General features: G+C 40.4%; 1 protein-coding gene across 1 annotated transcript in view; it reads left to right on the forward strand.

Annotated features, from left to right (window-relative positions):
• LOC122561825 (uncharacterized) overlaps positions 1 to 13,586 on the forward strand; it is a 65,917-nt gene that overhangs the window by 48,560 nt on the left and 3,771 nt on the right. The window lies entirely within an intron of this gene.

A 13,586-nucleotide genomic window follows, 5' to 3' on the forward strand; every position in this document is an offset into this window, starting at 1 on the left:
TGAATTAAACATTGCCTTGTTCAAATTGTTGTTTGATTCAGAGGGTACTCAGTTGAATAATCAGTCATGATCATGGTGAGCAGGGTGAAGAGCTGGATGGTCTACCCCTGCTCCTATTTCTATGCCTTTATGAATCATACTCAGTGTGCCTCTTTATAGAATCTAAATCCTTCTATTAGTGTACAGTCCTCTGTTATGCGTGACAGATGTTGCCCTACAGTATTGTAGATTGCCTTCTGACCATGAACAGGACCAATTTGCTGACAGATATCCAACATGAAACAACATCTACCACCCAATAATGTACTGTGTACTGAATTTAAAATGAAGTGCATGCTAAACATAGAGCTGCATGATGAACTTGGTGTTAGCTTAGAATGTGCAGACAACTCTCACTTATTTTGTCAAGGTAAGGATCAAATTTCCAATAACAAGGAACATGAGATTTTGTATTAGAAAGACTTGGGCAATAATATAGGGCACAGTTAAATGTAACTTTTTTATGGAATTGTACAAAAAAAAGCGAATCACTATTCTTCAGACTGATGCACGTATATGAGATCTCTTCTCATTTTGTTCTAATAAAGGTAGTCACCTAAAGATTATTGCTGCTACTGTTAAGGTAAAGGCTAAAACAATTTCATACAAAGCATCCTTCTGTCCTTTAATATTTGAAAACTGGATTTTCATCCCGATTCCTTAGCCTTAGCCATAAAAATTATTTTTTCTATTGCCACACCAGCTATCTCTCTGACTCCCCATCTTTATCTATGCAATGAGGAGACGTAAAACCTTTTCACTGATTGTTGCCTGAAACAATTTCCAAACTGACTGAGCTAAACAAAAAAAATGTAAAACACCTGCTTATGCACCTTGTGAACGGGTTTGGAGAGTTCCTGCCTGAGACAGTCAGCAAACCATCTGAGGAAAGTTGAAACAAACTAGGAGGTCAAAATGGCCTTGTGTGTTCTTTCTTAAAGCAATGCATGCAGCCATTTTTCAAGAATGTGGTCAAAATAGCAAAAGTCAACTACCAGCCAACATATTCTGTAGGATTTGTTAAATAAAAGAGCTTTTTAGCTGAGCATTCTATGACCTGCTGTACCCTTAAAGAGAAAATCCTAATTTGGAAAGAGAGAAACAGGTGACCTAAAAGCTCCACGAGTTAGAACATGACCTGGAGCCTTTAGTACCAATTTAGGGATCTCCTTATCATATTTGCTTGAGATATTTTTGCCTTTATCATTTCCATTTATTTTGTGGGCAATCCCTAATTATATATGCTTCAGAGAATATTTTCACTTACCTAGGATAATGTCTAGCACATCTTGGGAATGAACAGAAAATCCTTTACAATTTGTCTCAGCAATTGTTGCAATTCAATGAATTCAATTGATTATCCTTACTTTGAAAATGGGTGGGTGGAGTAATTGTAGACTTTCACTTAGGCGCCAACACTTTATAGAACAAATTTATTGAACAATTAATGAACTTGTCATTGTAGACCAGTAACATAACATATACAACAGTTCAGTGTTGACAGGAAAAGGAAGACTTACATTTGAAAGGAACAGAAAGGTTTGTACAGCACCTTTCATGATCGGAGATTGTATCAAAACACTTACAAGCAATGAAGTGTTCTTGAAATGTAGTCAGAGATGATTCTAAGCATGTGATAATATGTGTCTTTAAGAGTGATTTGTCTGTCCTGGTTGTCTGAAGTGGGGTGTTGAAATCTGGTGCTGAGGTATCTGATCCATGGAAAGCAGAGTAAATAGCTTTGTTTTTTGAAATTAGACAATAGAAGTATGAGTGGGTGGAGTCACACAGACACAGGGTTTTTTAGTTTTTTACCTTCAGTTGTTGGAGTTAGGGTTTTTGAAGCTGCTAGGTACAGCTTTCTCTCTGCTCCGGCAGAACGCTTGTGTCCTTTCTGATGTTAGACTCAGCTTTTCTTTTCTGGAAGAGATTGTGAGTGAGAGAAATCAGTTTTGTAGAATTTGCCTTTGCCAAGGGTTTGTTTTTGGGATGCTACAATATTGGAACAGTTGATGGCTAGTAGTTAAATAATTTATTATTTGTATTACGTATTTTAATAGAGCTAAAGTTGTGACTTTTTTTGTTTGTATTTTAATTGTAGTTCAAGAATAAAGAGTATTTTGCTTATAGCATAGTAGTTTGATGAATTAAATCACATCTGGAACAGAGCACCATACACTTATCTTTAAATAAGCTACAAATTAGGGTCTAGGCTATTTGTTTGACATATTTTGAAGAAGGTTGGTCTGGTCCATAACAAGCAACACACCAATAATTTGCATAGCAATCTCCTAAAAACAGCAATGTGATATTGACTAGATCTTCCACTTTCCAGATTGTTGGAGACCAGGTGAACCCTGAAAAATGCACATTGGGACCCCTTAGAATTTCAGATCCGCTGTATACAAAGGAATTGTCCAGGAGATATAAATTACAAGCACACAATTGCTCAACTTCCTGAACCCTCCCCAAAAGTTCTGCAACTCTGAGCTAGAATTGGAAACTTTTTAAGGGTTCCAAATCAATTAACTGGACAGTTACCCAGAAATGGCAACAGTTGTTGTACTACTGAACCTGGACTTCAACAAGGCCTTTGACAAGGTCCTACTCAGGAGGCTACTGAATAAGATAAGGGCCCATGGTGTCAGAGGCAAGATGCAAGCATGAATAGAAGCCTGGCTGTCTGGCAGAAAGCAGAGAGTGGGGATAAAAGGGTGCTTTCTCAGGATGGCAGCCGGTGACAAATGGTGTTCCGCAAGGTTCTGTATTGGAACCACAACTTTTCACTTTATACATTAACGATGTAGATGAAGGAACTGAGGGCATTCTGGCTAAGTTTGCAGATGATACAACGATAGATAGAGGAACAGATAGCATTGAGGAGGCAGAGAGGTTGCAGAAGGATTTGGACAGGTTAGGAGAGTGGGCAAAGAAGTGGCAGATGGAGTACACCATGGGCAAATGTGAGGTCATGCACTTTGGTAGGAAGAGTAGAGGCATATTTTCTAAATGGGGAGAAAATTCAGAAGTATTAAATTCAAAGAGACTTGGTAATTCTAGTCCAGGATTCTCTCAAGGTAAACTTGCAGGTTGAGTCAGTAGTTAGGAAGGCAAATGCAATAATGGCATTTATTTTGAGAGGACTTGAATATAAAAGCAGGGATGTATTCTGAGGTGCTGTAAAGCTCTGGTCAGACTACATTTGGAGTATTGTGAGTAGTTTTTGGCCTCATATCTTAGGCAGGATGTACTGGCCCTGGAACCCGTACAAGGAGTTTCATGAGAATGGTCCCAGGAATGAAAAGCTTAACGTGTGAGGAACGTTTGAGGACTTTTTAGTACTCAATTGGGAAATCTAATTGAAACATACAGAATAGTGAATGGTATGGACAGAGTAGATGTTGGGAAAATGTTTCCATTGATAGGAGAGACTAGGACCCGAGGACACAGCCTTAGAATAAAGGTAAAACCTTTTAGAATGGAAATAAGGAGAAATTTCTTCAACTAGAGAGTGGTGAATCTATGGAATTCATTGATACAAAATGCTATGGAGGCCTGGTCATTGACTATATGTAAGACTGAGACAGATAGGTTTTTGAGTATCAAGGGGATCAACGGTTATGGGGAGAAAGCGGAAGAATGGGGTTGAGAAACTTATCAGCCATGATTGAATGGCGGAGCAGACTCAATGGGCTGAATGGCCTAATTTCTGATCCTATGTCTTATGGTCTTAACCCCCACCTCTGCTAATTCTCTGCAAGTCTCTGATTTGCCTTAACTCCCTGACAACCACCCTGACCATATCCCTCCCAATCATTTGCCTGCCCACTGTCCAATCTCCCCAACATCCTAATCCAACCTGACTTTTCCCTTAATCAGAACTACCCTTGCCTACCTCACTGCTATCCCAACCCCTCGACCCACCAGCATTGTATGCACTCACACACCATCTGCCTCCCTAACCCCTCAACCACCCTACCACCTCACACACCCACCATATCCAAACTCCTTGACTCGCCTCTACCATAACTCACATACATTCATCTTACAAAACTAATTTCTCCTGTAATTTCCCAAAGGGGCTTTGGACCTTTAACTTGTGTTTACTGACAATAATACTGTAGCCTGTGCTACATAAAAAAAAAAGGAATGTGTCTTCCACTCGGATTTTCATGCAGTTCCTTGTGAGGATTGTTGCACTACAACTGTTAGGATGGATCCTGTTCCAGATGCTGGGTGTAAAACAATTTTGGGAGGTAAGCAGGCAACTTTTTGTCTGACCTAGGTCAGAAATAGAGAGTTTGATGTAGGTCAGAAGATTTAGGCCCATCTGTTTTTGTAATGTCCATTGAGAGATGGATGTTAAACAGGGGAGAAGGGAAAACTCTCCTTCCTTTCTTTGAAACAGCAAAAGTGAATCTTTTACCAATACCTGAGAGGAAACTTGGGGTCTCAGTACTTCTTACCCTGAAGAGATAGTATAGAGATTCTACTCAAGTTCACCTTGAAATTTCTTTACCCAGAAAGTGTTAAGCCTGTGAAATTCTCTGCCACAGGAAGTGTTTGAGGCCAAACATTGAATATTTTCAAGAGGAGTTAGATCTGCAACTAAGGGTATGGGGAGAAAGTGGGATGAGGGTACTGAGTTAGGTGATCAGCCATGATCATATTGAATGGAGGAGCAGGCTTAAAGGGCCGAATGGTCTACCCTTGCTCCTATTTTCTATGTTGCACTTGTGCCTATCTGACTCTAATATGAGAGTGCTACCCATTGAGCAATAGCTAACGTTACTACTGAATAGTTTATTATTGGTGTACCAAATGATGATTATTAATAGCACTCTGTTGTCACGATTCTTTCTTTTCACACGCTGGCCTGATTTTCTGTCTTCAACTATTACAGTCAGCTTTTCTGATTTATAGAAGATGGTGGATAATTGTATTCAAAGAAGTAATTGTAATCAAGCTGACTTTAATAAATATCAACACAACTGTCAATCAAATGCTTGTTTGAACACATTTATATATATATATATTTGAAATGATTACTTTGGGTAAAAAAAACCAGCCGATTAAAATCTGTAAGAATTATTTAATGTCGAACTTGAAGTGACCTCGATGGGAGCGGTGTTTTTAATCTCTTATATACCATGTCAGAATTTTAAAAAGCAAAAATTATTTATTTAGAAATGTTTTAGACCCTGCCTCCATTTATACCATTTTGTACATTTTTGATGTGCCTGAGTTGTCTTAAATACGTGTCAATTATTAGTGTCCAACTTTTTTGATGTGAGTTGCTTTGACATATATCATTGCAGACCAATTATCAGTCTTTCCATGAATTTGGCTGTGTTGAACTACATAGACCATCAGTCCTGGATGTTCTGTTTTAGGATTTATCAATGAGAATAGTGCATTCCTTTCCAATTCTGTAAAAACTATCGACATAAGCATATCAGTAGGCAAGAAACATGAAACAAATGGAACTGAGCTCCTTGTTTATTGCCAGGGCGTATGGATTGCTTATAATTTATGGGCTGGTTTGCACTTTCCCAAGATAGAGCAGCAGGCTCGAAACTATTGCCTGAGTAAAACATTGACATTCCCAAAGCAGCATTACCCAAAGGTGCAAAACAGACATTTACTGTCCAGCCCTCTTCACCAGCGTTTTTGATCATTTTTTTTAAATCTCAGACTGATTGAACACCTGGCCAGAAAGACTTCCTGGAATGTTAATTGTTGTGATCCTTTTGACCTTTTTGTAATAAGGTGAGAACATGGGAGGGATACTTTGAGTAGTTCTTTCCCAAAGGCATATCAGACACCCAATCACTCACCCATACAAGATTAGCACACTTCTGTCCAGATCGTTTCACACTTTGCTTTTTTTCCACTTGACCTATACAATAATTGAACAATCCTTTGGGAATGGTGTGTTGTGATGCATTTGCTTTGATCTCACATTTTCTTTCAAATACTTTCAGCCGAAATATACTGTTTAGTTGGGTACAAGAAATCATTTGGTTATATTGTTGGTGGAAGTACATTTTTCACTTCTTAAGTGTTTGCAAAATTCTGAAGTCATTGATTATCTTCCTGTCTAATGAAGTCCACAAATGTATATTTCCAGAGGCTAGTTCTTCTGTCGGCAACATTAGACTTGTACCTGGATACTGCAATATGCGATTTGCAAACCTGAATTATGCTATTGGTTTCTATTGTTCAGCTAAATAACAGCAGAACTGAACAGAGATGGTTAAATTTTTATGTTTGAAGAATACTGTTAGATGTTTGGATTTTTTGATTTGTTGTCTGATTCTGGTTCATTGCCAGCAAAACCCTCAGGACTGTCCTTCGAGATATTCACTGTGTTGACAGATAGTCCAATAGGTGTTTTGGAATCTCTTTTCTCAAACTTCTAAGAACATATAAAATCAGAGTAGGAGTAAGCTATACAGCCCTTTGAACATACTCTGTTGTTCAGTAAGACTATGGTGGATCCACCTCAGCTTCACCTTCTTTTGACTCCCTTACATATCAAAGAAATATATCAATCTCTGATTTGAGTCTGCTCAATGACTGTACAATGATCTCTAGGGTAATGAATTCCAAAGATTTTGATCCACTGAATTACAAACTTGTTCCTCGTTTGAGTCGTAAGTGGTTTCTCTCCTCACCTCAGTCCTTATTTTGAATATGTAACTTCAATCTCTAGATTCCCCAGCTAGGGGAAAATCCTTATAGCATATACTGTCAAGCTAATTTTGCATCAAATTTGCAAGCTCTCCCTGAATCCCATGTGATCTAAATTTACTAATTAGTCCACCATGCAGAACTTTGTCAAAGGCTTCACTAAAGTTCACATAGACAACATCTACTGCTCTGCCCTCATCAATCTTTGTGGTTATATCCTTAAAAATCTAAATCAAGTTTGTGAGGCATGACTTCTTATGCAGAAAGCCATTCTGACTATCTGTAATCAGTCCTTGCTTCTCCAAATGTGTGTAAATCCTATCTCTCAGAGTCCCCTCCAAAAACCTACCCACCACTAATGTATTAATGAAAGAAAGGTCTCTTCCAAAAAACCACAGCTACCACGGCGTTTTCTAAGTAGTAGTTCTGAAAAATGTCCCACTAGACTCGAAAGTTTAACTCTGTTTTTCTCTCCATGGATGTTGCCAGATGCATTAAGTTTCTCCAACATTCTCTGTGTTTGTTTTTGACTTTAGCTACACCTATTGGTTGCCAGAGCATCTCCTGAGTCCTAACTGATTACAATTGCTCCTTAACACCTTTTTTGGGAAGGAGCAGAGCAAAGAAGCTCTGAAGTACTTGACTGACGAGCAGCTTAAAAGTGGAAACCTTCTCCTCTAATGACCTTTGTCCAATTTTCTAAAACTGACTTCTCAGTAACCCTCAAACTATTCTGAATACCCCATTCCTGTCCTTTTGTTCCCACTCAAGAGTGTGGTGCTGGACAATCACAGCAGGTCAGACAGCATCCGAGGAGCAGGAGAATCGATGTTTCAGCCATAAGGCATTCATCAGGGCTTTGTTCCCACAGTCTTGTCACACCCTCCCAACTTGTCCATAACTCCAGAGGGGCCTGGCATGGTCTAAACTGGTTTTCCTGTCCTTGTAACAGCCAAAGTCCTTAAATGGCTTATTATTGGCCACTTAAAGAGATCAATCATGCACATTCTCAATTTTTACATACGTAGGTGTTCAGGGATTAGGGGAAGCCACTCACCTCAGCCTGCTCCAGTCTCTGGTTAAAAGGGATGGCTCCACCACCAATGATTCCCTTTTGTTATTGGATACCCCACTTATCCCAAAGGTCTAACCCCCTACATGTGCTCATACAACCCTGGCACTCCATTAAATTCACTACTGCCATCTTTCCAACTTTCCAGGTCACACTGACCACCCTGTCTTGGGAATCACTCTCCGTGTCCACGTAGATAATAAAACAGCCTGTAATCCCAGTCAAAGGCACCACTGCCTCTTGTGCAACTAAGACAAAAGAGCCACCAGGCAGACTGACTGTCCAGCAGCTCTCTGAGGTGGGACTTCCACTTGAGTGAAGGCAAGAGTCCCATCTCCAGCCAATTATCACTTCATAGTGTGACTCCAGCTGGTGGGGTGGGAAACCAGGCTCTCTGAAATATCCTGCCCTATGTTTCAATAGTGACACTTTACTCACAATGTCATATTACTTTAGTTATGCTCTCTGTCCCTACTTGACCTATCTAGCTTATTTTTGTTTAATTTGCTACTCTACTCTTTGACCTTGATATTTCCCTTCCTGCATTTGAACGTATCCTTTCTTGAATCTTCCCATTCCCCATCTTTAGTCTAACACTCCATTTAATCCCAGAGATTTGATGCAGTTTGAATAATCAAGTGATTCAATTTGCAAATGCACAGATCCCAGCCAGTTTAAGTAAAGCCCATCCCAGTCTTAGAGTCATAGAGATGTACAGCATGGCAATAGACCCTTCAGTCCAACCCATCCATGCCACCCAGATATCCCAACTGAATCTAGTCCCACCTGCCAGCACCCGGTCCATATCGCTCCAAACCCTTTCTATTCATATACCCATCCATTTGCCTCTTAAATGTTGCAATTGTACCAGCCTCCACCACTTCCTCTGGCAGCTCATTCCAAACACGTACTACGCTCTGTGTGAAAAGGTTGCCCTGTAGGTCTCTTTTATATCTTTCCCCTCTCACCCTAAACCTATGCCCTCTAGCTCTGGACTCCCCGACCCCAGGGAAAAGACTTTGCCTATTTACCCTATCCATGCCCCTCATAATTTTGTAAACTTCTATAAGGTCACCCCTCAGTCTCCGACGGTCCAGGGAAAACAGCCCCAGCCTGTTCAGCCTCTCCCTGTAGCTCAGATTGTCCAACCTTGGCAACATCCTTGTAAATCTTTTCTGAACCCTTTCAAGTTACACAACATCTTTCCGATAGGAAGGAGACCAGAATTGCACGCAATATTCCACAGTGGCCTAACCAATGTCCTGTACAGCCGCAACATGACCTCCCAACTCCTGTACGCAATACTCTGACCCAATAAAGGAAAGCATACCAAATGCCTTCTGCACTATCCTATCTACCTGTGACTCCACTTTCAAGGAGCTATGAACCTGCACTCTTTGTTCAGCAACACTCCCTAGGACCTTACCATTAAGTGTATAAGTCCTGCTAAGATTTGCTTTCCCAAAATGCAGCACATTGCATTTATCTGAATTAAACTCCATCTGGCACTTCTCAGCCCATTGGCCCATCTGGTCAACATCCTATTGTAATCTGAGGTAACCCATCTTCGCGGCCAGTGCACCTCCAATTTTGGTGTCATCTGCAAACTTACTAACTGTACCTCTTATGCTCGCATCCAAATCATTTATGTAAATGACAAAAAGGAGAGGAACCAGCACCGATCCTTGTGGCACTCCACTGGTCACAGGCATCCAGTCTGAAAAACAACCCTCTACCACCACCCTCTGTCTTCTACCTTTGAGCCAGTTCTGTATCCAAATGGCTACTTCTCCTTGTATTCCATGAGATCTAACCTTGCTAACCAGTCTCCCATGGGGAACCTTGTCGAACGCCTTACTGAAGTCCATATTGATCACATCTACTGCTCTGCCCTCACCAATCCTCTTTGTTACTTCTTCAAAAAACTCAATCAAGTTTGTGAGACATGATTTCCCACACACAAAGCCATGTTGACTATCCCTAATCAGTCCTTGCCTTTCCAAATACATGTACATCCCATTTCTCAGGATTCCCTCCAACAACTTGCCCACCACTGAGGTCAGGCTCACTGGTCTATAGTTCCATGGCTTGTCCTTACCACCCTTTTTAAAAAGTGGCACCACGTTAGCCAACCTCCAGTCTTCCGGCACCTCACCTGTGACTATCGATGATACAAATATCTCAGCCAGAGGCGCAGCTATCACTTCTCTAGCTTCCCACAGAGTTCTAGGGTACACCTAGTCAGGTCCTGGGGATTTACCCACCTTTACCCGTTTCAAGACATCCAGCACTTCCTTCTCTGTAATATGGACATTTTGCAAGGTGTCACCATCTATTTCCCTACAGTCTGTATCTTCCATATCCTTTTCCACAGTAAATACTGATGCAAAATACTCATTTAGTATCTCCCCCATTTTCTGCAGCTCCACACAAAGGCCGCCTTGCTGATCTTTGGGGGACCCTATTCTCTCCCCAGTTACCTTTTTGTCCTTTATGTATTTGTAAAAACTCTTTGGATTCGCCTTAATTCTATTTGCCAAAACTATCTCATGGCCCCTTTTTGCCCTCCTGATTTCCTTCTTAAGTATACTCCTACTTCCTTTATACTCTTCTAAGGGTTCACTCGATCTATCCTGTCTATACTTTACATATGCTTCCTTCTTTTTCTTAACCAAACCCTCAATTTCTTTTGTCATCCAGCATTCCCTATACTTACCAGCCTTTCCTTTCACCCTAACAGGAATATCTTTTCTCTGGATTCTCGTTATCTCATTTCTGAAGGCTTCCTATTTTCCAGCCGTCCCTTTGCCTGCGAAAATCTGCCCCCAATCAGCTTTCAAATGTTCTTGCCTAATATCATCAAAATTGGCCTTTCTCCAATTCTGATCTATCCTTTTCCATCACTATTTTAAATCTAATAGAATTATGGTCGCTGGCCCCAAAGTGCTCCCCCACTGACACCTCAGTCACCTGCCCTGCCTTATTTCCCAAGAGTAGGTCAAGTTTTGCACCTTCTCTAGTAGGTGCATCCACATACTAAATCAGAAAATTTTCTTGTATACACTTAACAAATTCCTCTCCATCTAAACCCTTAACACTATGGCAGTCCCAGTCTATGTTTGGAAAGTTAAATCCCCTACCATAACCACCCTATTATTCTTACAGATAGCTGAGACCTCCTTACAAGTTTGTTTCTCAATTTCCCTCTGACTATTAAGGGGTCTATAATACAATCCCAATAAGGTTATCATCCCTTTCTTATTTCTCCGTTTCACCTAAATAACTTCCCTGGATGTATTTCCGGGAATATCCTCCCTCAGCATAGCTGTAATGCTACCCCTTATCAAAAATGCCACTCCCCCTCCTCTCTTGCCTCCCTTTCTATCCTTCCAGTCGCATTTGTATCCTGGAACTTTAAGTTGCCAGTCCTGCCCATCCCTGAGCCATGTTTCAGTAATTGCTATGATATCCCAGTTCCATGTTCCTAACCATGCCCTGAGTTCATCTGCCTTCCCTGTTAGGCCCCTTGCATTGAAATAAATGCAGTTTAATTTATTAGTCCTACCTTGTCCCTGCCTACCCTGACTGTTTGACTCCCAACCAACTCCCTCATTGCCTAATATATGCTCCTTGAGATTCAGACAATTCTTCCAGATGGAAATGGTGAGGATTGTAAATCTATCCATAAATTCCCCACAAGCTGCAGTTGTGGCATGCTACCTGGACTGCTAGCTCTATCTAACGTGGTTTTATTGATCTAACTAATTAAAGTTTATGTGTTTAATCAAGTTAAATTATTCTTTGCAGCTAATTATTTGATCAGTTTAAATTATAAATGGATTAATTTAAGTATTAACCTGAACTTATCTACTGCTTCTCCAGCGCTGATGCATCACTATGACGTCTTTTCTGCAACGCTCATAGATGCTAGGTTTTCTATTCTGTGTTCTTGACTTTAATCTTTTTTACAAAAGGACAAAGTAGTATGACACCTGCCAGTCACACACTAATTAGTTGCTCACCCTCAAACCCAGTATACTTTAATGTAAGTGTTGAGATGATGTGTGGGTATCAGTCTCACAGAGCAATATATCACCATTAATGGTAATGAAATTTGTTGATATGATTCACAATAGAATTATCAAAAAGAATTGACATCGAGGGCTACATTTCTACTTTGGATTTGGGAAGCTTGTGTAAGGGAATCTCCTGATTTGACAGACCCACCTCCATGGAAACAATACCCATACATGTATGATTTTCACTCTATGAGGGAGTGGAGGTGTGATTGGGTAAGACCTGTCACATCTGGAGACAGTTTGGGGGTGAATGGAGAAATGGGTAAGTGCCAACGTAGGCTGGTTAGAAGGCCTGTTTCAATTCTTTGAAACATTTTTGTTAAATACTCTAGACATCAGTCTTTTCTTCCGCTCCTCACTCCCACACTACCTCATAGCTCCGTGCCACCTTGCCTCCTTATATACTCCATGCTAGTTATAGCCACCTATCCAGTATCCACCATTGACAAAGATCAGCAGCATGTGGATATGAGAAAAACACTTGTAACAATCTAAGCAAGCTGTCATTCATTTACACTGGCATTGAAAAATGAAGTCTTATTCATGAAACCCATTTAAAGATTTTAAATCCCCTAAAATGGTCAATGTATTGTAAAAAAGACTTTTCCTGAACACATCAAAGACAGCTAGTCTTTTAACATCCTCTTAAACATATCAATCAAAATGTAAACTCAATCTCCTGCACTGACATAAATGGTTTTGGAGATTCTTGAATCTCAGCCAAGCATCCTAGTGGGCTTAGCTGTAATGGCGATATTTGTTAAATATTAACAATGAAATCTATTGCAACTGGAGGTACAGAATAATAGTTTGTTTGTTCTTCACAAAACAAGATGGCTTATCAAGCTAGCACTTCAGCAGTATTTTTCCCATGTTAAATGGGCAGAGAATCTAAATAACTTCAGATCATTGAAACATAGCTTATCCACCATCCAACAGTGTTTACATACCCTCCATAATATCATAGCACATTGTGAGGTCACCACCATAGTTCTATTGAATTACAGGTCTGCTCTCTCATTATAGGACTGCTTGTGGTTTAAACTGAAGTCCCCGTGCCTCAGGCAAGAGGGGAGATTGGTAAAGCGATTCACAGTAACCTCAGTCGGTGCAGAAATTGAACCCATGTTGTTGGTTTCATTCTATTGCAAGCTAGCTGCCCAGCCAACTAAGCTAATCAAACTCTCTAGGGTTAGGCCATTAGGACAGTCAAAATAGGGTCTGTCTGAATTCAGCTCTAACTTCAAATAATTGTTACTGAGTTTTAATTTTTCCCATCTGTGTAATTCATGCCCTCCTACTGGCGAATGAGAAATCTGCCTGCAAAGGGAGTGGGACTCCTGTATGCAGATCCCTCCCACTATTCCTAGACACCTCCAGATTCAGCCCAAGACCGCAAACTCAATTCTTAACTCTCATAATGAGACAGTAAGTCAGCTTTGTCAAGGTAGTATTTAAGAATGTGGAAGTAGTAAGAACTTGGCATATTGTTGCATGATGGGATATTTGACCAAGATAAAAGCTATCTTGGCTCTCAGCCTCTCACTTTAATGGGGAAATACTGCTGGAGATAAAGACTGAGGTTGCGTAATTATAATTTGATGAAATATAGGGAGTATACCAAAGGCTCGTTAGTAGGGATGCTTCCTGAGCTCGTTAGCTTTTCTGTCCTTGAGCAACAAGGCAATAGCTGCACCGTGCTT

The sequence above is a fragment of the Chiloscyllium plagiosum genome, unplaced genomic scaffold, assembly GCF_037043375.1.
Source record: "Chiloscyllium plagiosum isolate Xiang-an unplaced genomic scaffold, Cpla_swu_hap1 HiC_scaffold_23, whole genome shotgun sequence".
Taxonomy (NCBI): domain Eukaryota; kingdom Metazoa; phylum Chordata; class Chondrichthyes; order Orectolobiformes; family Hemiscylliidae; genus Chiloscyllium; species Chiloscyllium plagiosum.